At 42.8% G+C, this 23,730-nt stretch overlaps 1 long non-coding RNA gene across 1 annotated transcript in view; it reads right to left on the bottom strand.

Moving 5' to 3' along the window:
- Nucleotides 1–23,730, bottom strand: part of LOC130368514 (uncharacterized) — a 45,575-nt gene that overhangs the window by 11,298 nt on the left and 10,547 nt on the right. Inside the window, exons 2-3 of the long non-coding RNA XR_008892492.1 lie at nucleotides 16,699–16,924; nucleotides 6,036–6,119 (exon numbers count right to left, since the gene is read on the bottom strand). This is a non-coding gene — a long non-coding RNA (uncharacterized LOC130368514). The remainder of the gene's footprint in view (nucleotides 1–6,035; nucleotides 6,120–16,698; nucleotides 16,925–23,730) is intronic.

Below are 23,730 nucleotides of genomic sequence, written 5' to 3'. Positions count from 1 at the left end.
CTTTTGAATCCCCACCGCAGAGCACCGCAGGCACAATGACAGAGCATGGAGGTGGCATCAGTATGAGGAGACCATATAGTGGCTGAATGACACAGCGTGGAGGTGTTGGCAGCATGAGGAGACAATATAGTGGCTGAATGACACAGCGTGGAGGTGTTGGCAGCATGAGGAGACCATATAGTGGCTTAATGACACAGCGTGGAGGTGTTGGCAACATGAGTAGACCATATAGGGGCTAAATGATACAGCCAGCTTGGATGTGACTGAAGCATGAGGAGACCATATAGTGGCTGAATGACACAGTGTGGAGGTGGTGGCAGCATGAGGTGATCATATAGTGACTGAATGACACAGCGTGGAGGTGTTGGCAGCATGAGGAAACCATATAGTTGCTGAATGACACAGCCTGGAGCTGCCAGCAGCATGAGTAGACACTAGGGCTTCACAATCCTTAAGATTAAAAGATGAATTTTGAAATGTAAATTGAAGATTTATGGTAGCTAGTGCTACCATAAAAATTTTTTGGCCAAGGCCCAGCAGCATCAGTAAACCAGCCTGGAGGTGGCTGAAGCATGAGACCATATAGTGGCTGAATGACTCAGCCTGGAGTAGACTGAAGCATGAGGAGACCATTGAAATTTAAGATTTTTAAATAGAAATTTAAGATTTTGAAATTGAGGATTTTGAAATTGAAATTTTAACTCCCAAGTTTTAGTGTCCCGGGCCCCGGCGTGTGGGTACAAAGGACCAAATCGAACAAGGAGTAACATGGCAGCACAATGGCAGAGCCTGGAGGTGGCATCAGAATGAGGAGACCATATAGTAGCTGAATGACTGCCTGGGGTTTGGGGCAGCATGGGGAGACCATATAGTGTCTGAATGGCACAGCCTGGAGCTGGCTGAAGCATGAGGAGACCATATAGTGTCTGAATGGCACAGCCTGGAGCTGGCAGCAGCAAGAGTAGACACTAGGGCTTAACAATCCCTAAGATCAAAAGATGAATTTTTAATTTTAAAATGAAGATTTATTGTAGCTACTGCTACCATAACATTTTTTAGGCCCATGCCAAGGCCCAGCAGCATCAGTAAACCATATATTGGCTGATTGACACAGCCTGGAGGTGGTTGAAGCATAAGGAGACCATATAGTGGCTGAATGACACAGCCTGGGGTTACTTTTGGCTGTCCTTTCACAGTATGTAGGCCCTTGACAGATTAACAGGTACAAAATAGTACACCACTTAGATGAAGGTATGTGGTATGCACTTATGAGGGCAGAAAAATGTGCTACAGTGCGCTTAAAAAAAACATATCTTAGTAAAACACCAGCTGGTGATTACTTTTGCCTGGACTTTCACAGTTTCTATGCCCTTGACAGATGAACAGGTACAAAATAGTACACTATTTAGTTGTACGTATGTCGTATGCACTTATGAGGGCAGAAAAATGCGGTACAGTACGCTTAAAAAAAACATATTTTTGCACAACAGCACCAGTACACAACAGTGCTGCAGCAAAAAAAAAGCTGTGTACTAAACACAAAATTGAACTCTGTCAAAGACTATTAGGAATGGACTGCTGGGTATTATTCCTTCTACAGACTAGTATAACCAGCATGATTTGTTGTGGAACAAAGACACAGAATTGCGCTGAAAAATTATTCCTGTCTCCTCTGCTAAGATTTATGAAGTTACGGCAGCTTGTTGAAATGTATGAGGCAACACACATCTATCTGCTCCTCTCTGTAAAACTATGCTGAAAAAAGGGACTGGGAGGTTATTGGCTGCAGTGAAAATCCTTTTCAGTGAAAAAACACTTCTCCCCAGAACGCTGATGTGACTAGGATGTGAAACGCTGCTGGAATTAGCTTTTCTGTAGAAAACACACAGCGATGTCTGTCCTATTTCTATGCAGTGTAATGAATGGTAGGACGAGCCACAAAATGGCTGCCGAATATATAGCGCTGTGACATCACGGGGGTGACTGGCTGCTGATAGGCTGCATCCTGTGTGTGATTCAGGGTCATCCCGCCTACTTCACTTCCCGGCTTGCCTTCCCGCCTTCACAGCGTTCCTTGCCCCATGTACTGACATGTGGATCTGCCATTTTAGATGCCCTGGAGCCTTGACCGCAATAAATGGCAAGTTAATTAAGCAAGTTTTGCGATAGAATTGAGGCGAAATTTGCATTTGTTGCAAATCGAATATTTTATGAAATTTGAAATGAATTCGGGTTCGTCAGCTTCAATTTGCTCATCTCTACTTCTTACCGTGTTGCCCTACAATGGGTTTCAATATCTAATATGTCTTGTTTTTTATCTGAGAAAAAAACTTCATTGTTGGGCTTGTGTGCCATATGTGTGTTTCTTTATGTGTGCGAACTTCATATATTTGTAATACTTTGTCTGTCTTCACATCATGAGGCTATGAGTGAACTAGTTTGTTTACACATGGAAACATATTTTTGAATTAGCAGATAGCGGCCTTCAGCAATTACAATGGCAAGTATGAAGGTGCGATTGTGGATCAATATGGATTATGAAATTGGGTCGGCATCATTTGTACATGCGTATTTAAACCCCTCAGTAAGGTGATATCATTGCCATGACTAAGAGCATATGCTCAAAACGCGTCAGAATTTCACTCCCCCTTTTCATGAGTGACATGTCACTTTCCATTACTGAAATAATTTTTTAACCTTGGATGTATTAATTGTTAAGTTTTAACTGGATTTCCCGTGAGCGGGACATTCCCCTTCACTGCCTATGAGACCAGTGCTTTAACTGCCCTAATCCCATAACATCTACTGTGTGGACTGGAAATCACTTTCTCTAAGTCTTTCTATGAGACAACGAATGTGATTGTATTAGGAATGCACAGAGAAATTGACTTGTGCAATTTCAGGAAACTGCAGCAAAAAGACACAACATTATGGCAACATCTGAACATTTCAAAAAAGGATAAAATGTGCCAGTCCTCAGTACATTAACTCATCAAAAAGTTATATGGTATCTGTCTGGTATCACCAAGAAAGGAAATAGATATAGTAATCCAATGAATAGATTTATTATATAAAAAACTCAATATATGAGAATTGGCAATAAAATGCACTTAAATAAAAAAATGATAATAATAGTGTGCCTTACGTGGGGCCCCACGCAGGCACCAATGTAATAGCTAAAACGGATGCCACGAATACACATGTAGATACAAAAATCAGTATACAAGAATCAATATTACTCCATATAGCCCCTAATCTACATAGAAGTTGGATAAATCACCATGTATCTAATGTCACTTATAATAAAGTGACAACCTGCAACAAAGATACAACCTGCAACAAAGAAACAGCCTACAACAAAAAGCCTACAAATGAATAAAAATGCAATATTATTGATTTCAGATAGCTGTGGTATCCAATAGTAACCATAAGTTCTATCCTGTAAATAAAATATAAAAATGAGAAGATCACGATCTTGATATGTAATCCTATATGGAGTTGTGGCCACACTCATATGTTGTAACTCTGCATGAGTTGAGATAGCCTTTAATTGCCGTTCTGCTAATTATATCCACTTTATAATAATATTGCATATACACTGTATCAGTGTTATTGTATCTGACCCGTATGCTGCACACTCTGTAATTGCTGTATTGGTGCAGCATAATGACTGTAATAAAGTTGCCGGCACTTTCGTGCCACTCACCGCTCCTGGGACCTGGCTAGCTGTGTCACGCTCCAGCTGGGGCGGCGATGTATGGCCGTGTCACTTCCAGCGAGCTTCGGAGATGGCAGTTCTCAGCCGGTCAGTGTGGTTCCCAGTGGCGTCTGACGTCAATGCTCATCAGTCAGCTGATTGCAGGTCAGCTGACGGTTTAGTTGTAAATGCTGTTTAGTTGTGAATGCTTATTCTTTAAAATAGTTAAAGTCCTTTTATTTAAATAGAGTTAGTCAGCAGGCGGTCAATGATCTAAGTGGATATATGGCAATGGTTGTCTTCTTGAAGCGCTGTATGTAGAAAAAGGAAAAACGCACCGGGATAAGGTGCTTAATGTGAATAGAGTTCAGTGGGATCCGACATCCAAATATAGTAGCAGACGCGTTTCGGGGTATGGCAGATTAACACCCCTTCTTCAGTGGTGTATATGCACGTATGCATGTATATTTTATTTAAGTGTATTTTATTGCCAATTCTCATATATTGAGTTTTTTATATAATAAATCTATTCATTGGATTACTATATCTATTTCCTTTCTTGTTGATACCAGACAGCTACCATATAATTTTTAGATTAGTTAATGTACTGAGGACTGGCACATTTTATCCTTTTTTGATTTATTCCCTTTTCCTCTTTTGGGTGAGAGGTATTCAGTTAACCTCGTACATTTTTATGTTGTAGAGCTACGTATCTCTATTCTAATTTTTAACATCTGAACACTGCCTGATGGTAGAATTGATGCATTGGTACAGTTAAGCACTTAATTTAATCAGTCATTACGTTAGGTGTGCACTTATAAAAGTACTAAAGTAATATATATTTATTAATTTTTTTTCTTTTTTTTCTTTTTATATATATATTTAACAACAAGCATGCTGTGGCTGGGTTTTGTAATGCTCAGTAAATGTGATGACCGAAAAGCACACACAGTACACTCAGTGATGCATTAACGCAATACACCTGCATAAAAAGGAAATATATACTGTGGAAAGATGCATGTGAAAATAAACAGTCCACTGTAGAAATAGTTCAGTGTAATCCTTGCGACCCCTACTGATACTGTTAAACATATACTAAATGCCATAAATACATTTGCAGCTCTTGAGTTTACAATTCTGCAATGTATCTTATCAAGCTTTGATTCACTAACTGTACGAGTGCGTGCTGGAAATCTGAGCCACATGTTCTGGATTACCATGACTTAACTCATGTCGCATTCTTATATTAACTTGTCATATACTAAGTCCCTATATGGATCAAATACAAGTGTATCTGTGGTAGCCCTTGGGGGGTTTTGGTAGTGGGGGTATTGTTTTGGTAAATGAGGGGTTAATGTTAGCCCTATAGTTCGTGACGCCAGGCTGAGGGCTAGTATGCTGAGGTAATTCTCCGGCCTATCGCCGCCCTTCCCAGTAACGATAGGTGCATGTAATAAAATGACTGAAGATCCACAAAATAGTTGAACTTTAACTTGAAGAACTTAGATGCTTGCGGTACATCCAATGAACAATAACAGTCTCAGGCAAACAGTCTCTATATATCTCAATGACTGACAATTGTTGTGGACCTTGAATGAAATTAAAGTCTTTGAATTTAGGGTAATTATTGCAGATCCGTCCGGATTTAGGGGAGAGATAAGGGCTGGTGATCCTGCAGAGTGCTTAGGGATTGATACACTCGCGATCCTGAATATATCAGCCATTGTCGCAAGGCTCAGGCCTAACTCACTGCGAATAGACAGCTGCGCAGATCCTGCTCGTTTGACAGCCAGGGAACAAGAGAGAGAACAATGGCCGCCGCTCCCTTATATGGGCAGGGGCGGGGTGAATTTGATTGGTCCGAACATCTGTCATTCACTGTTACACAGTGTGATGGGATTGACTACATCACAGGGACCTACAAAGGTCCTTAAGCAGAAATACCATAGAGTTCACCTGACCACGTGACCCGCAGGTCCTGTTACGCTATAGACAGGTAATTAACTTTAGACATTGATATCATATTTACATGCTTCCTAAATAAACTATTAGTGCAATAACTATCTGGATGAGAGGTGACCAGGGGTGAACTAGACAATGGGGACCCCGATGTCCTAGGGACTCTGGCTAAGGGGAGCCACACACGCAGGTACCGGATAGGATACGGTACCGGGACACCACATATCTATCTTCAGAATGGTGCCCCAAGCAGGTGCCAACCTGCCACTACATTTAAAAAAAAAGGATTAAAAAAAGAATCTTTTTAAAATGCAGCAAACTGGAAAAGGTTCTTCAACTAAGATGCATTTCAAGTATATTGTGAGGCTCTCACTCATACCATAAAGGGACTTCTTGTCAGGCAGGTATAAGAAGCACCGCACCAATTAGATGACTTCCATTGCCACAAATAGGATCATCATATCTATAAGTAGATAAACATAATGCAATATATAAAAACTGTAAATGATATACAGTATATCACATAAGTGAGTACACCGCTGACATTTTTGAAAATACTTTATTTTATATTTTTATGTGACAATACTAAAGAAACAACGCTCTGGTACAACATAAAGTAGTGTGCACAGCCTTTATGACAGTGTTTAATTTTGATGTCACAATAACTCAACACATAGCCATTAATGTGTAATCCTTGGCAACAAAAGTGTAAACAACCCTAATTGGAAATGTCCAAATTAGGCCCATATATTTTGTGTGCCCACTATTATTTTCCAGCACTGCCTTAAGCCTCTTGGGCATGGAGTTCACCAGAGCTTCACAGGTTGCCATTGGTGTCCTCTTCACACCTCCATGACAACATCACAGAGCTGGTGAGTGTTAGAGACCTTGCGTTTGAGGATGCTACTCAGATGCTCAATCAGCTTTAGGTCTGGAGATATGCTTGGCTAGTCCATCACCTGTACCCTCAGCTTTTTTTTTTAGCAAGGCAGTCGTTATCTTGGAGGTGTGTTTAGGGTTGTTATCATGCTGGAATACTGCCCTGCAGCCCAGTCTCCTAAGGGAGGGGATCATGCTCTGCTTCAGGATGTCACAGTACATGTCTACATTCGTGGTTTCCTCTCTATGAACAGTGGCACCCGACAACCAGAAGTATTCATGTAGCCCCAGACTATGACTTTCTCAGTCACCGCCATGCTTGACTGTAGGCAGGATCTCTTGTCTCTGCACTCCTTATCTAGTTGCTGCCATACATGCTTGATACCATCTGGACCAAATAAGTTTATCTTTGATTCTGCACACTGTATGCAGGCTTTCACTTTATGCTTCATCTTTAGAAGAGGCTTCCTTCTGAGACAACAGTCATGCAGACCAATTTCATGCAGTGTGCAGTGTATGGTCTGAACACTGACAAACGAAACCACCACCCAAAGACAACATTTGGATATGATGCTGAGCATGTGCACTCAACTTCTTTGGTCGACCATGGCAAGGCCAGTTCTGGTTGAAGCCTGTCATGTGAAACATCTGCATGGTTTTGCCCACCATGCTTCAGCTTAGTTTCAGGGTATTAAAAATCTTTTGTTATACCTTAGGCTATCTTTATGTAGAAATCAAAGAAAAAAGGCTACTTTTGGTTACTGATACAAGGGCAGGCTAGGCACCTATTCCCATTATGGTGCAGATTAGCCACAATGCTTTATAAGGGGAGGTCAAACAGGTGCAAACTGCTGATGATCAACCACCCCCATGCCTCCTATTTATGAGTGGGGTAGTTGTTTAGTATTATAGTTGCACACAGATATGGCAATATACAGGGTGCCAGTAACATGATAACATGTAGTGCACCATGCTGCCGTACAACTTATTAGCGACGGCCATACCACCCCACAATGCACTGACACCCCGAGCTCCCCAAGCATTATAAGGCCAGAACACATCACAAACTATATATATATATATATATATATATATATATATATATATATATATATACTCATATGATAAACATGAGGTATTTGTAGATATGTTGGCCAGAATGTGCAAGCTTGCAACCCAAGTCAAGGTCCTCAGTCTCTTGCAAGTCCCTACTGTTACGCCGAGCGCTCCGGGTCCCCGCTCCTCCCCGGAGCGCTCGCTTCTCCCTCGCTGCCGCAGCGCTCCGGGCAGCTCCACTGACCCGGTGCGCTGCGATACCGTCTCCAGCCGGGATGCGATTCGCGATGCGGGTAGCGCCCGCTCGCGATACGCATCCCGGCTCCCGTACCTGACTCGCTCTCCGTCTGTCCTGTCCCGGCGCGCGCGGCCCCGCTCCCTAGGGCGCGCGCGCGCCGGGTCTCTGCGATTTAAAGGGCCACTGCGCCGCTGATTGGCGCAGTGGTTCCAATTAGTGTGTTCACCTGTGCACTCCCTATTTATACCTCACTTCCCCTTCACTCCCTCGCCGGATCTTGTTGCCATTGTGCCAGTGAAAGTGTTTCCTTGTGTGTTCCTAGCCTGTGTTCCAGACCTCCTGCCGTTGCCCCCGACTACGATCCTTGCTGCCTGCCCCGACCTTCTGCTACGTCCGACCTTGCTTCTGTCTACTCCCTTGTACCGCGCCTATCTTCAGCAGTCAGAGAGGTTGAGCCGTTGCTAGTGGATACGACCTGGTCACTACCGCCGCAGCAAGACCATCCCGCTTTGCGGCGGGCTCTGGTGAAAACCAGTAGTGACTTAGAACCGATCCACTAGCACGGTCCACGCCAATCCCTCTCTGGCACAGAGGATCCACTACCTGCCAGCCGGCATCGTGACAGTAGATCCGGCCATGGATCCCGCTGAAGTTCCTCTGCCAGTTGTCGCCGACCTCACCACGGTGGTCGCCCAGCAGTCACAACAGATAGCGCAACAAGGCCAACAGCTGTCTCAACTGACCGTGATGCTACAGCAGCTACTACCACAGCTTCAGCAATCATCTCCTCCGCCAGCTCCTGCACCTCCTCCGCAGCGAGTGGCCGCTTCTGGTCTACGACTATCCTTGCCGGATAAATTTGATGGGGACTCTAAATTCTGCCGTGGCTTTCTTTCCCAATGTTCCCTGCACTTGGAGATGATGTCGGACCAGTTCCCTACTGAAAGGTCTAAGGTGGCTTTCGTAGTCAGCCTTCTGTCTGGAAAAGCTCTGTCATGGGCCACACCGCTCTGGGACCGCAATGACCCCGTCACTGCCTCTATACACTCCTTCTTCTCAGAAATTCGAAGTGTCTTTGAGGAACCTGCCCGAGCCTCTTCTGCTGAGACTGCCCTGTTGAACCTGGTCCAGGGTAATTCTTCCGTTGGCGAGTACGCCGTACAATTCCGTACTCTTGCTTCAGAATTATCCTGGAATAATGAGGCCCTCTGCGCGACCTTTAAAAAAGGCCTATCCAGCAACATTAAAGATGTTCTGGCCGCACGAGAAATCCCTGCTAACCTACATGAACTCATCCATCTTGCCACTCGCATTGACATGCGTTTTTCCGAAAGGCGTCAGGAGCTCCACCAGGATATGGACTTTGTTCGCACAAGACGTTTTTTCTCCCCGGCTCCTCTCTCCTCTGGTCCCCTGCAATCCGTTCCTGTGCCTCCCGCCGTGGAGGCTATGCAGGTCGACCGGTCTCGCCTGACACCTCAAGAGAGGACACGACGCCGCATGGAGAATCTCTGCCTGTACTGTGCCAGTACCGAACACTTCCTGAAGGATTGTCCTATCCGTCCTCCCCGCCTGGAAAGACGTACGCTGACTCCGCACAAAGGTGAGACAGTCCTTGATGTCTACTCTGCTTCTCCACGTCTTACTGTGCCTGTGCGGATATCTGCCTCTGCCTTCTCCTTCTCTACTATGGCCTTCTTGGATTCCGGATCTGCAGGAAATTTTATTTTGGCCTCTCTCGTCAACAGGTTCAACATCCCAGTGACCAGTCTCGCCAGACCCCTCTACATCAATTGTGTAAACAATGAAAGATTGGACTGTACCATACGTTTCCGCACGGAGCCCCTTCTAATGTGCATCGGACCTCATCACGAGAAGATTGAATTTTTGGTCCTCCCCAATTGCACTTCCGAAATCCTCCTTGGACTACCCTGGCTTCAACTCCATTCCCCAACCCTGGATTGGTCCACTGGGGAGATCAAGAGTTGGGGGCCCTCTTGTTTCAAGGACTGCCTAAAACCGGTTCCCAGTACCCCTTGCCGTGACTCTGTGGTTCCCCCTGTAACCGGTCTCCCTAAGGCCTATATGGACTTTGCGGATGTTTTTTGCAAAAAACAAGCTGAGACTCTACCTCCTCACAGGCCTTATGATTGTCCTATTGACCTCCTCCCGGGCACTATTCCACCCCGGGGCAGAATCTATCCTCTGTCCGCCCCAGAGACTCTTGCTATGTCGGAGTACATCCAGGAAAATTTAAAAAAAGGCTTTATCCGTAAATCCTCCTCTCCTGCCGGAGCCGGATTTTTCTTTGTGTCCAAAAAAGATGGCTCTCTACGTCCTTGCATTGACTACCGCGGTCTTAATAAAATCACGATAAAGAACCGCTACCCCCTACCCCTCATCTCTGAACTCTTTGATCGCCTCCAAGGTGCCCACATCTTTACCAAACTGGACTTAAGAGGTGCTTATAATCTCATCCGCATCAGAGAGGGGGATGAATGGAAAACGGCATTTAACACTAGAGATGGACACTTTGAGTATCTGGTCATGCCCTTTGGCCTGTGCAACGCCCCTGCCGTCTTCCAAGACTTTGTTAAGGAAATTTTTCGTGATCTCTTATACTCCTGTGTTGTTGTATATCTGGACGATATCCTGATTTTTTCTGCCAATCTAGAAGAACACCGCCAGCATGTCCGTATGGTTCTTCAGAGACTTCGTGACAATCAACTTTATGCCAAGATAGAGAAATGTCTGTTTGAATGCCAATCTCTTCCTTTCCTAGGATACTTGGTCTCTGGCCAGGGACTACAAATGGATCCAGACAAACTCTCTGCCGTCTTAGATTGGCCACGCCCCTCCGGACTCCGTGCTATCCAACGTTTTTTGGGGTTCGCCAATTATTACAGGCAATTTATTCCACATTTTTCTACCGTTGTGGCCCCTATCGTGGCTTTAACCAAAAAAAATGCCAATCCCAAGTCTTGGCCTCCTCAAGCGGAAGACGCCTTTAAACGGCTCAAGTCTGCCTTTTCTTCGGCTCCCGTGCTCTCCAGACCTGACCCATCTAAACCCTTCCTATTGGAGGTTGATGCCTCCTCTGTAGGAGCTGGAGCGGTCCTTCTACAAAAAAATTCTTCCGGGCATGCTGTTACTTGTGGTTTTTTTTCTAGGACCTTCTCTCCGGCGGAGAGGAACTACTCCATCGGGGATCGAGAGCTTCTAGCCATTAAATTAGCACTTGAGGAATGGAGGCATCTGCTGGAGGGATCAAGATTTCCTGTTATTATTTACACCGATCACAAGAACCTCTCCTATCTCCAGTCTGCCCAACGGCTGAATCCTCGCCAGGCCAGGTGGTCTCTGTTCTTTGCCCGATTTAATTTTGAAATTCACTTTCGGCCTGCCGATAAGAACATTAGGGCCGATGCTCTCTCTCGTTCCTCGGATGCCTCGGAAGTTGAACTCTCTCCGCAACACATCATTCCTCCTGACTGCCTGATCTCCATTTCTCCAGCCTCCATCAGGCAAACTCCTCCAGGAAAGACCTTCGTCTCTCCACGCCAACGCCTCGGAATCCTCAAATGGGGTCACTCCTCCCATCTCGCAGGTCATACAGGCATCAAGAAATCTGTGCAACTCATCTCTCGCTTCTATTGGTGGCCGACTCTGGAGACGGATGTCGTGGACTTTGTGCGAGCCTGCACTGTCTGTGCTCGGGATAAGACTCCTCGCCAGAAGCCCGCTGGTTTTCTTCATCCTCTGCCTGTCCCCGAACAGCCTTGGTCTCTGATTGGTATGGATTTTATTACAGACCTACCCCCATCCCGTGACAACACTGTTGTTTGGGTGGTCGTTGATCGATTCTCCAAGATGGCACATTTCATCCCTCTTCCTGGTCTTCCTTCAGCGCCTCAGTTGGCTAAACAATTTTTTGTACACATTTTTCGTCTTCACGGGTTGCCCACACAGATAGTCTCGGATAGAGGCGTCCAATTCGTGTCAAAATTCTGGAGGGCTCTCTGTAAACAACTCAAGATTAAATTAAACTTTTCTTCTGCATATCATCCTCAATCCAATGGACAAGTAGAAAGAATTAACCAGGTCTTGGGTGATTATTTACAACATTTTGTTTCCTCCCGCCAGGATGATTGGGCAGATCTTCTACCATGGGCCGAATTCTCGTATAACTTTAGAGTCTCTGAATCTTCCTCCAAATCCCCATTTTTCGTGGTGTACGGCCGTCACCCTCTTCCCCCCCTCCATACTCCCTTGCCCTCTGGTTTGCCCGCTGTAGATGAAGTGACTCGTGATCTTTCCACCATATGGAAAGAGACCCAAGATTCTCTTTTACAGGCTTCATCTCGCATGAAAAAATTTGCCGATAAGAAAAGAAGAGCTCCCCCCATTTTTGCTCCCGGAGACAAGGTATGGCTCTCCGCTAAATATGTCCGCTTTCGTGTCCCCAGTTACAAACTGGGTCCACGCTATCTTGGTCCCTTCAAAGTCTTGTGCCAAATTAATCCTGTCTCTTACAAACTTCTTCTTCCTCCTTCTCTCCGTATTCCTAATGCCTTTCATGTCTCTCTTCTTAAACCACTCATCATCAACCATTTCTCTCCCAAATTAGTTTCTCCCACTCCTGTCTCCGGTTCTTCTGACGTCTTCTCAGTGAAAGAGATACTGGCCTCCAAGACGGTCAGAGGAAAAAAGTTCTTTTTGGTGGATTGGGAGGGCTGTGGACCTGAAGAGAGATCCTGGGAACCTGAGGACAACATCCTAGACAAAAGTCTGCTCCTCAGGTTCTCAGGCTCTAAGAAGAGGGGGAGACCCAAGGGGGGGGGTACTGTTACGCCGAGCGCTCCGGGTCCCCGCTCCTCCCCGGAGCGCTCGCTTCTCCCTCGCTGCCGCAGCGCTCCGGGCAGCTCCACTGACCCGGTGCGCTGCGATACCGTCTCCAGCCGGGATGCGATTCGCGATGCGGGTAGCGCCCGCTCGCGATACGCATCTCGGCTCCCGTACCTGACTCGCTCTCCGTCTGTCCTGTCCCGGCGCGCGCGGCCCCGCTCCCTAGGGCGCGCGCGCGCCGGGTCTCTGCGATTTAAAGGGCCACTGCGCCGCTGATTGGCGCAGTGGTTCCAATTAGTGTGTTCACCTGTGCACTCCCTATTTATACCTCACTTCCCCTTCACTCCCTCGCCGGATCTTGTTGCCATTGTGCCAGTGAAAGTGTTTCCTTGTGTGTTCCTAGCCTGTGTTCCAGACCTCCTGCCGTTGCCCCCGACTACGATCCTTGCTGCCTGCCCCGACCTTCTGCTACGTCCGACCTTGCTTCTGTCTACTCCCTTGTACCGCGCCTATCTTCAGCAGTCAGAGAGGTTGAGCCGTTGCTAGTGGATACGACCTGGTCACTACCGCCGCAGCAAGACCATCCCGCTTTGCGGCGGGCTCTGGTGAAAACCAGTAGTGACTTAGAACCGATCCACTAGCATGGTCCACGCCAATCCCTCTCTGGCACAGAGGATCCACTACCTGCCAGCCGGCATCGTGACACCTACTCTAATATTATAGAAGAAAAAAAACAAAGAAAAAAGTTACATGTGTCTTTTTTTCTGTGTTTTTTCCTTTTATCTTTATGTAGGCCAAAAATAGTTTTTTTTTAAGATTCTTAAAGAGTTCTTTGCCATGAGGTGCCATGTTGAACTTCATGTGACCAATATTAGCATGTGCAGCATAGTAACATTTTTCATAAGGTTGAAAAATGACCAGAGTCCATCAAGTTCAACCTATATCCCTAATTCCTACTGAGTTGATCCAGAGGAAGGCAAAAAAATTCCTTCCCGAATAAATCCCTGGATCAACGTTCTGTCCCTATAAATCTAGAATCCAAGACCAGCAATGTTATGACTCTCCAAAAATGCATCCAGGCCCCTTTTGAACTATTTTACAGAGTTCACCATGACCACCTCCTCTGGCAGAGTGTTCCATAGTCTCACTGTTGTTACAGTAAAGAATCCCTGTCTGTGCTGGTGTAGAAACCTTCTTTGCTCAAGACGTAGAGGATGCCCCCTTGTTATAGATACAGTCCTGGGTATAAATAGATCATGGGAGAGATCTCTGTACGGTCCCCTGATATATTTATACATAGTTATTAGGTCTCCCCTAAGCCTTCTTTTTTTTAGACCAAATAACCCTAATTCTGATAATCTTTCTGTTTATTGTAGTCCTCCCATTCCCCGTATTACTCTAGTTGCCCGTCTATGAGCCCTCTCCAGCTCCACTATATCTTTCTTGTACACTGGTGCCCAGTACTGTACACAGTATTCTATGTGTGGTCTGACTAGTGATTTCTAAACTAAATAACCCTAATATTGATAATCTTTCGGGGTACTGTAGTCCTCCCATTCTCCATATTACCCTGGTTGCCCGTCTTTGAACCCTCTCCAGCTCCACTATATCTTTCTTGTACACTGGTGCCCAATACTGTGCACAGTATTCTATGTGTGGTCTGACTAGTGATTTGTACAGTGGTAGAATTATTTCCTTGTCGTGGGCATCTATGCCCCTATTGATGCACCCCATGATTTCATTTGCCTTGGCAGTAGCTGCCCGACACTGGTCACTACAACTAAATTTACTGTTAATTAAGACTCCTAAGTCCTTTTCCATGTCAGTCATCCCAAGTGTTCTCCCATTTAATACATAATCCCAGCCCGGATTTTTCTTCCCCATGTGCATAACCTTACATTTATCAGTGTTGAACCTCATCTGCCACCTCTCAGCCGAAACCTCCAACCTATCCAGATCCATTTGTAACAGTGCACAGTCCTCTATTGTGTTAACCACTTTACAGAGTTTATCATCATATGCAAAGATTGCTACTTTACTATTCAACCCCTCTACAAGGTCATTAATGAATATATTAAATAGAACAGGACCCAAGACTGACCCCTGTGGTACCCCACTAGTAACAGCCACCCAATCAGAATAAGTACCATTAATAACCACCCTCTGTTTCCTATCACTGAGCCAGTTACTTACCCACATGCACACATTCTCCCCCAGCCCCATCCTTCTCATTTTATGCACCAATCATGTGGCACCATATCAAATGCTTTGAAAAATTAAAAAATAATATATCCAGCGATTGCTCCTAGTCCAGTCTAGAGCTCACCTCCTCATAAAAGCTGATCAGGTTAGTTTGACAGGACCGATCCCTCATAAAGCCATGCTGATATGGATTCATACATTTATTTTTATCAATATACTACAAAATAGCATCTCTTAGAAAACCCTCAAACAATTTACATACAACAAAGGTTAAACTAACAGGCCTATAATATTGGCACCGCATTTGCTATGCACCAGTCCTGGGGAACTGTCCCTGTTACTATAGTGTCCTTGAATATAAAAAATAGGGGTCTGTCTATTACATTACTTAATTCCTTTAGAACACGGGGGTGAATGCCATCTGGACCTGGTGATTTGTGATTTGTGTGAGAATGTTATCTCCAAATTTAAGACACCTGCTCCCCATTCACACGTGAGACCTTGTAACAATAATACGTCACATGACACCGGGAGGAAAAATGGCTAATTTGGCCCAATTTGGACATTTCAACTTAGGGTTGTAGTTGCCAGGGTTTAGACATTAATGGCTGTGTGTTAAGTTATTTTGAGGAGACACAACATTAAACACTGTTACACAGGCTGTACAATCTCCACATTACATTGCAGCAGTGTTATTTCTTCAGTGCTGTCACATAAAAAGTTATAATAAAACATTTACAAAAAATTTGAGGGGTGTGAAATACTGTATATCATGAAGTGTCCACACACATGGTAACAAAAATACAGACATTAAAATGAAACAAAAAAGAAAAAACATCCAATGTAGAGACAATGATGTAAATAGTCACCATTTACCAGCAGCACACAGTCGAAATAAGAGGACATAACACTAGATAGCACTAGAATGTGGTTAAAGAGACAAGGCCTGACATGACATCCTAGGGACAAGGCAGGGGCATAGCCAAAATTCAGGACCTGGAGTGGTGTTCTAAGTTCCAAGCAGAGTATCCAATAGGCAAGTTAGGAATAAGACCAGGAAGACTCCAGGAGGCAAGAAATCTGGAAACATGTGTCTTGAGATAGGGTCCACAAGACACTTTCTTAATAGTCTTCATTAAAAATGCCTTGCCATTTAGCTACTACTCAGATTGAGATTAGATAAATTCATCTAATGGACTTTCTGGTTTTTCAGATAGCAACAGGAAGGGGTAAGTGTCACCAAAGGGAGAATCCTTGAAGAACAGCTCATGCAAGTTGTAGATAGTGAGGAAAGGATATAAAAGGCAGTTTTTAGGAGAAAATCACATGGGATGTAGAGGGAAAACAGAGCTCCCCCTGTAAAATATAGATAAGAATGAAAACATTTCTATAAGAATGAAACAGGAATAAAATATTTTACAAACAAAAATTTTAAAAATAATGCTCTTTTTAAATGTATCTATGGTGTATTAGTATCTTGGCCTTGAGAAGCAGAAGTATAATCCTATATACTAAACAAGGCTACATCACAAAAAAACCTAAACCAACGGCAGGGATGAAAATGCTGAAATACCTAAAAGGATGTGGTTTACAGCTGAACTTACTGTTTTCTGTGTTAACTAGATTTGTTTTTAAATTCCAATTCATTTAGATTCCCTTTGCATTGTTAAATCTAATATCCCCAGAAAAATCTAAAGTTTCTTAAGTAGGCAGTAATATATAAGACATAACAGAGATTAGCTCTTGCCAATATCTATACAAAACCGGCATCACTTCTCCAGTCAATACAGTAACAGGATAAAGACAGAAATATAAATCGTACTTAGGAATAGTTGGAAGCCATTCAGCCTCATCTGTCAGGATTCCAAGTCCCATGATTTATCTTGCTGGTCAGAGGTTATGCTACATCGAAATGTAATTTCTTCCTCACCTTGGCTTCATTCTTCTTGAGCAACTTAAAGTGTCATAACCAATATTCTGCATGCAACAAATGGGTCTTTCTGAAAGTAATATTGAATAGCCAGTGCTTCTTTTTCAGACAGATTTACCTATAAAGAGAGAATGGTTTCATTTAGCTAGAAATTGTCTACAAAGACGATATATATCAATTATGTGTTTTATATAGTTACTAAGATTTTTTTTTGTTACATTATAGCTAAAATATGCTTAAACACTATATCTAAGGTGTAATTGTCAATATTTAAGCAATACTTCTCCCTATGAGAAAAAGGAGGAACAGGGCCCTAGAGGGATTCTATTACTTTGTACAGTAGTTTGCAATTAAAAAAAGCATCAGATTCAAGGAAAAGTGGGTTATTGAATCCAATCCTATCTGAATAATGGGACATATATAAAGGAATACTGTCTGCTAGAGATGAGCGAACTTACAGTAAATTGGATTCGTCACGAACTTCTCGGCTTGGCAGTTGATGACTTTTCCTGCATAAATTAGTTCAGCTTTCAGGTGCTCCGGTGGGCTGGAAAAGGTGGATACAGTCCTAGGAGACTCTTTCCTAGGAATGTATCCACCTTTTCCAGCCCACCGGAGCACCTGAAGGCTGAACTAATTTACGCAGGATAAGTCATCAACTGCCGAGCCGAGAAGTTCGTGATGAATCGAATTTACTGTAAGTTCGCTCATCTCTACTGTCTGCTTTTGGCCAGTGGCATTAATTGTGTAATAAATACATTATTCTAACAGAAACAACTGTAGACATAATTCTTATGATTTATTTAAAGTGGTACTCCAGCCCTAAGACATCTTATCCCCTATCCACCGCTGGGGACCCCCGCAATCTTGCACTCACAAACTGCCAGATGGCGACCACGAGGCCGGAATATCGTGACGTCACGACTCCACCCCTGTGTGACGTCACCCCCCGGCCCCGCTATGCAAGTCTATGGGAGAGGGCGTGACGGACAAAATCAAGAAATGTGTCTAGAGTGCTCGGGGGGCCTTAGCTAATCATAGCTAATCTCACACTGAACTGCTCTGGGCTATGTGTAGCAGAGTGACTGAGGAAAATCTCCCCTGTATGTCTTTAGATGATATCACAGCCGGCTGGGTAATGCCGCTTCTCAGTCTGTGAATCTGACTGAGCAGAAAATACAGAGCGATATCTAGGTAGAGAACTAAAAATAATACAGTACAAAATAAAGGCAAGGGGCAGTTTATCATGGTGGGGCAGTGAACTGGGAGGATTATAAAATTTAACAAGATCATGACAAGTATTCTTTAAACAAATTGTGATTTTTTTTTTAAAGTGTTAGGACTGAAATTTGCAATCATACTTTGTGTCTCTCATAAAAGTCAGAAGTACTGAATGCAGGAAGGAAAAAAAAGAGTATCAGTCTTTAAATTGTTTAATTAGCTTGAAATAGATTTATCCAACCAACCTGGCAGGTGCCCAGCTATCAGACAGTTTGGGCACTTCAAGCTAATTGGGAGTATACAAGAGTAAAAGGGGACAGCTACCAGCAGCCACCAACTAATCCTGCTGACCCACCCATACACATCTGCATTGGCTCAAAGTGTGCATGTGCTTTCAAAGGGGTGAGGGGAATAAGCTATTGCTAGATACCTCTGGTGGTAACTTATCTTCAGGAAGAACAAAAGGATCGCACACTGAAATCAAACATGCCCTCTCCTTTTCCTCATTATTTGTTGAGGGAGAGTTGGAAGGTTCCCTTTACACATAAGCCAAGTCAAGACATAAGACAAGACATAAGTCAAAATATGGTATATCAGCCAACTTTTTCTCTAATATGTATGGGCCTTAAAGGGGTACTCCGGTAGAAAACAAATGTTTTCAAATCAACTGGTGCCAGAAAGTTATACAGATTTGTAAATTACCTCTATTCAAAAATCTTAGCCCTTCCAGTACTTATCAGCTGCTGTATACTACAGAGAAAGTTGTGTAGTTCTTTCCAGTCTGACCACATTGCTCTCTGCTGACACCTGCAAAGAACTACACAACTTCCTCTGCAGCATACAGCAGCTCATAAGTACTGGAAGGCTTAAGATTTTAATAAAGAATAATTCACAAATCTGTTTAACTTTCTGGCACCAGTTTATTTGAAAACATTTGTTTTTCACTGGAGTACCCTTTTAACCCTTCATTGACATAGCCAATTTTGGCCTTGAGGACACACCCAGTTTTCACTTTTGCTTTTTCCTCCTAGCTCAGGAGGCAGGCCTTAGAAGAGGATCACTGCAGAAGCCATGAAGCTGGTTAATTGAGCTCTGGCTGCCATTTTCACTGTACCCCCCCCCCCCCCCCCCCCCCACATACTTAAGATGCTGTGGTCAGTATTGATCATGGCATCTTAAGGGTTAATGGCAGACATCACGCTAGACAGATCGCTATCAGCATAGATACTTGTTCATAAGGCAAGCGCGGCTCCTGCTCTCACTTTATTGTTCGGACAGGACTCACAATGTACCAGTACGTCCTGGTGCATCAAGTAACAGGCAGCCAGGCCATACAGGTATGCCCTGCATCCTCTAGGCTAGGGGTTAAAGGGGTATTCCAATGTCAGGAAAAAAAAAGAATAGAAATTATGCATAATCATATAACATTACTTACCTGCCTGTCCCAGTTCTGAAATCATGTAACATTCCTTTTTCTGCAACTTTCCCTTATTCAGATATAAGCCACTGATTTTGAATTGCTGAAATTTCTAATACACCAAACTAAAGAGGCACCAGTACCACTAATATAATCAAATACATTTTTTAAAACAGTGGGAAGGATAAAGGCACTACGATATACAGTAAAGAAGATAAGGTGGTAGTAATGATAGGGTAAACATAGAGTACAGGCATCTGTAAACTTCCAATATTTGTAAATAGTATATAGGTACAAGCTCATAAAATGAGAGGTAACTGCATGGACAAAGTGCCTGGAGCACAGACCAAAATGTAGGTGATATAGTTTCCGATAAGGTGCATGACAGGTGTACTTATTTTGTGTGCAGCGATTTGAATAAGTTTATGTCTACTCCTGTATGCCTTGTATCCTTATTACATTTAGGTCTATGTTCCATGCACTCGGTTTACAAATATAAGTTTACAAATGAATGTACTCTATGCTTACCGTATCACTACCTCTACCTTATATTCTCTACTGTACATCGTAGTGCCTGTATCTATCTTTCCTGCTCTATTGATTTTAAATGTAATGTCTACTTATTTTAAATAAAGTTGATGTATTTTTGACTATATTAGTGGTATTGGTGTCTCTTTAGTTTTGTGTAATGATCTATGTGGTCCAGTACATGGTATCTATGCATCGCCGTGTTAATTTGAGTAACTAATTGCTGAAATTTCTGTAACAAATCTGCAATGTGTAAGCACAGTCAGCAAGCAATTGCTGCATTCATTGCCTGTCTGATTCTCTGCCTGTGACATTGATCAAGTGAAAACTAACATATAACTGTTTATGGCAGGCCTGTTTGAGCTGGAATAATGTGATGATGTAAGCTGTAGGGGCTGGTCACAGATGGGGACATTACTCAGCGGCCAGGCTTTAGTTCAGAGACAAGATCCAGCCACACCTCCTGATTGTTACCCTTCCTGTCAGGAGTAATTTAAGCAAAAGCACACTGAAACCAGTATCATTTGTGACAACACTATATTAGTAAGTTATATTTCTAGGGGTTATAGGTTTATTTAAATATAATTTTTGGATACCAGAATACCCCTTTAAGTATCCAAATGGTCAAACTTGACATTTGTGCATTCATTTTATGTTATCCTTATTGTGTTAATTGCTGTATATGATCATCGATACTACAGATGGAAAGGCCATTAATAACATAAAATGTTTCCTTGATGTATAAGAGTATTTTGTTTCAAGCCCAGATGACAGACTTGAAGAGATCATTCTCTTTGTATTAGGGAGCCTAACTTTTGTCATAAAAAATTAATAAATAAAAATAAATAAACTGTCAGTCAATAATTCAATCACTCATGAAAAAGTACTAATGGTCTACTCACATGTACAGAATTCTGTGCAGACTTGACATGCAGATTTATAAGTACCTAAATCACGATACACAGAGACGGTGGGGAAGAGAGGCTAGACGCATAAAGCCCCAATGGAAAACCCTCACCCACCAATGCAGATAACTGTATCAATTCCTACAAATAAGGGAACAGCCCTGATAAGTAAACACACAAGTTCCGCCGCGTTTCCCCCGCTCCCAGCATAGGTGCAAGCAGAGTAATGCTGGGTTCTTCAGGGGACAAAATGTAGGAAATACAGGCAAAATAGACACAATGTGACTGATTAATAATATCTGCTAAAGAAGACCAATAAATAGGTCCAATGGGGACCACTTGATCAGGACATAATTAAAAGAGGGGGTTGCAGGATACAGGCTTCTCCTCCCCATTTTATCCATTTTGTCCCTTGAGGAACCGTGCATTACTCTGCTTGCACCTATCCTGGGGTGAGGGGGGGGGGGGGTTAAAACATGTCAGAACTTGTGTGTTTACTTATCAGGGCTGTACCCTTATTTGTAGGAATTGATATAGTTATCTTCATCAGTGGGTGAGGGTTTAACATTGGGGCTTTATGAGTCTAGCCTTTCTTCCTCACCTTCTCTGTGTATTGTGATTTAGGTACTTACTTGTGTTTATTTTCAGGACAATTGTAATTAATTAAAGGTTAAGTTTTGATTGCGCTAACACCCCAATTACTGTGATTTCTATGCTACTGAGGCTGAAAAGTTAGTTTAGTTCATAATATAGTGTCTGTACCTATGTTTCATGGAGGTCTCGCAATTCTTCTGTAAGTTTTGCCCCAATGTTTTTTTTTTAACAGTTGCAGTGTGGCCCAAGACATTAAATCAATAGTCAGGTGTTCAGAAGGAGACTGTTTTTGCTTTAATGGATGGAGTGACCTCTGGGTGGGAAAGAGATCATTTGGCAGTGAATTGTAGTTTTGCAACTGCTGAAGGCACCCTGGTCAGAAAACACTGGTCTACTGCATGGGAGGCAGCTTGAGTGTGTTTCAATGGGCAGGATGGCTAAGAAAAGTGACCACACATTTGCAAATAAGAAATCATGGGAATTGTAGTTGGAGGGGGGAACTCCAACAGGAAATAGCCATTTCACAAAATGATAGCCAAAGCGTTATGGTTGACATAGCTAAACATAGCTGTTTAGCTCCAAGACAAGCACGGATCCTTCCTAAGCATGCCTATTACTGTCTGGCAGGTAAGTACTAAAACCTACACCTTATGGTGGATAACCCCTTTAATAAAGAGTAGAACACGACACAGAATATCTAGGTAGCCAAAAAGAAAAGCTCCACAGACCCTTTAATTCTTCATAACTGGTGCAATGCAGATATCAAGGATCCCTCCTCCAATGATGTTGTCTTTTAACATGTCTATATAATATCTGAGAGGTAGTACCCGCAAACCAGTGGAATTTAAATCACTACAATGGCTATGAACAGCTTAATTCTAGAAACATCTTTTTTTTTTCTCCATTAAAGCCATTACAAATGTCACATAACACTGTAGCTTCTAAAAAAAAACACAAGCACCACTATTATTATATAATGGAATTGTGACTGCACTCAAGGACAAAAGCACCTTTCTAACCTTGCAACACATAAGAGAGAATGTTAATAACATAGGATATACAATAGACTACACAGAATAAGGCTACTAATACAAAATGTTCAATACTGCAGGACTATATAGTACCAGATGTTCAGTAGAGCTTTTTCTCTATTCATTGTATTACTGTCAGACAATATGAAGTTACCACCAGTTCCTCATATTAGATTGTCTTGCCCCAGAGTGACCCTCTGCATTCTACAAAATGTACTGAATCAAATGGCATTTCCATTGCCATTTCCAAAGGCATTTTCAGCTGTGTGTTTTACCAATTTACATTTTCAATCTATTTTTCTATTTCAATTTATATATTTCCCGGTAGAAGAGATGGAAGTTTTATTGTATTTTCCTATCAATGTAAAAATTGACACTTTTATTTTTATGTGTATCTACAGCCTCCGCCTTCCAAAGTGACCCAAGATCATCAATATATGATAATGAACTAGATTTCTGCTGAAGGTAATACTTTAAAGCCTATACTACCTATTCTACAGCTGCTATTAAATGCCTCCCAGTCAATGAAACAAGAGGCCAAGCTCAATCTCATATACAAAGGTAGCAAAAATCAATTCTAATCCTCAGTAGTCGGGACTGCGGCAGCAGAAGGTCACAAGTCCATGATCTTGTTTGCTATTTATTTATGTCGCCATACTTTACACATGCTAGACCTGTACTGGTGAAATTCCTTTTGCTTCTCCCTCGGTTTTCTCACAGTGTACAGCACCAAGAGGCCATAGCATATTAATCCTTTGTCCTGACCTCTTCATTTGCAAAGGGTTACTCCGCATTACATGATCTCAGTGGATACATCTTGCAAGTGTACATAAAGCAATCCAGAGCCAAGTTAATAAAAGAAGGTCATAAAAAGTTACGGCCAATAAGATTAATACAGTGACCTATAAAAACATAACACATCTTCAAGATTTATCTACTTTCCTTAGAGGGAAAATGGCTATAAAGAACTGTCACTTTAAGTATTGATAGATCATGACTACAGAAAATCAATATATCCTAATGGAATGGAACTAAAATGCATTGATCTAAAATGAAAGGTCAGACTGCTAAACAAACAAAGGTTAACAAATACTAGGGATCCAAAATATTTAGGATTGCTTTTTTATTAGCTGTTCTATTGACAACAGAAAATAAGTGCAGCAAAACCATTAGGAATGCAGGATTCTACTATGAGTTAGGGTGCGTTCACACCACGTTTTAGCCGTAA

This window comes from Hyla sarda, chromosome 4 (genome assembly GCF_029499605.1).
Source record: "Hyla sarda isolate aHylSar1 chromosome 4, aHylSar1.hap1, whole genome shotgun sequence".
NCBI classification, from domain to species: Eukaryota; Metazoa; Chordata; class Amphibia; order Anura; family Hylidae; genus Hyla; species Hyla sarda.
This window is presented reverse-complemented; position numbering and strand designations above follow the sequence as displayed.